At 42.3% G+C, this 1,754-nt stretch overlaps 1 pseudogene; it reads right to left on the bottom strand.

Annotated features, from left to right (window-relative positions):
- Window positions 1-342: 342 nt before the first annotated feature.
- LOC113913538 lies at window positions 343-974 on the bottom strand (annotated as a pseudogene).
- Window positions 975-1,754: the final 780 nt, after the last annotated feature.

The following is a 1,754-nucleotide window of genomic DNA, read 5'->3' as shown; positions in this document are numbered from 1 at the left end:
GTGTCCTCACATGGCCCTCTCGCTGCGTGCCTCTCTAGTATCTCTTCCTTTTCTTGTAAGGACACCAGTCCTATTGGATTGGGTCCCCACCCTCTGACTTCATTTAACCTTAATTACCTCTGTAAAGACAACTTCTCCAAACACTGGGGACTAGGGCTTTAACATAGGAATTTTATGGGGCCATAACTCAGCCCAAAACATTACTTCAAAGAACACAGTGGCAAAGATACCATTCTACATGCTTTCTGATGGCCAGATCGGTGGTGTCACTCTGTTAGCTAATCCCAAACTCACCAACGGGCAAATTTTGGTCTTTTTTTTTTTTTTTTAAGACACACCTTATTATCTCCACAGGTGATAAAATCCCAGAGCCACCGATAGGCAGGTAAATACAGACCTGCTAAATGTTTAATATTATCAAGCTTGTGTGACTGGAGCGTGGTTTTGAGACTGTTGACCTCGGGTCTATCTTCCTGTCTGTCTGGGTAAGGGTGAGATCTGGCTTGGCATGAAATGCCACCCTTTCTGTCTTCACTTCCAGAAGCTTCCTTTCATTCATTGAACACAATTCTTTCACTCTGCTTCTTTCTAGGTTGAAATCAAACTTGCTCTCTGTCCAGATTTTCATTGCTTCATCCACTACTTATTCTTTTAACAGATGCAGTTCCCGTTTTAGTTTCTCACTTTCTGCTCTGAGGGATGAAAATTCGTTCTTCTCCAAAACAGCTACTCCATTTTCCACATTAGCACCCCGAGATGTTATTTGCCGAAGAGTGACCTCGGCTGCATCTTGGTGACCAGTCTCTGAAATGATATTCCTGTTGGCCTCCATGGTCTTGACCAATGTATATATAGTACATAATGATTTCTGCTTGTTGTGTGGTGATCCCATCTTCTTTGAGTTAACACAAGAAGTCATGGTTCACTTGTGATGACCTTGGGAGTGGGTCTTGCCTTCGGGTGTGGGTTTCCATCCAGCTCTGCTGCTCAGGCGTTCTGTTACCTCGTGCAGCATCCCTTGAGTTTTGATCATTTGTTCATTCATTTCATGAGCATGAACATCTCTTTTGAGATGTTTTGTGGAAAAGAAAGTTGCATTAGAGAGGTAGCTCTAAGGGTAACCTGAGCGGAGAAGTATTTTCTAGATATTTGTATGCTGAGGGGATGAGGGCTGCAGCAATGGGGATGCTGGAGCTTAAGGTGAAGATTAAGATGAATATGGAGATTTAAGATGAAAACTTGATTAAACCAGGTTCTAGAGGAGACAGATGAGGTGGAGGCAAGAGCCCAGATGAGAGTGTTATCCTTAGGAAGGAGGATGGTCCCGTCTTCTATGTGTTTATATAGGCAAATGCGCTGTGATACAGAGGATGGATGTTGGTTTCCTTTTCAAAGGTGGGAGATATATTTCAAGGCACCAATTTAAACTGTTCCTTTTTATTTTTCACTAACAAATAAGCCTTCAAGGTTTACAAACTTACAAAGAGATAATTTTCCATTTTTATCTCCCCCTTTTTAAGTAAGCTCCATGCCTAACGTGGGGCTTGAACTTGTGATGCTGAGGTCGAGTCACATGCTCTACCTATTGAGCCAGCCAGGTGCCCTTTCCATTTTTATTCCTGATGAGAATCACATAGTGCTGTTTTTAAACTACCGTGTCTGGTGAGTTAAGGACAAATTTTTCATAAATGAGCCCCTCAAGTGACATTTCTGTGCCTAGGTCTCTGTGTCTCATCCAATTTACTAAATAGAGA

Source organism: Zalophus californianus, chromosome 11, assembly GCF_009762305.2.
Source record: "Zalophus californianus isolate mZalCal1 chromosome 11, mZalCal1.pri.v2, whole genome shotgun sequence".
NCBI lineage: Eukaryota > Metazoa > Chordata > Mammalia > Carnivora > Otariidae > Zalophus > Zalophus californianus.
The sequence above is the reverse complement of the archived record's forward strand: the minus strand, read 5'-3'. Positions and strand labels throughout refer to the sequence as shown.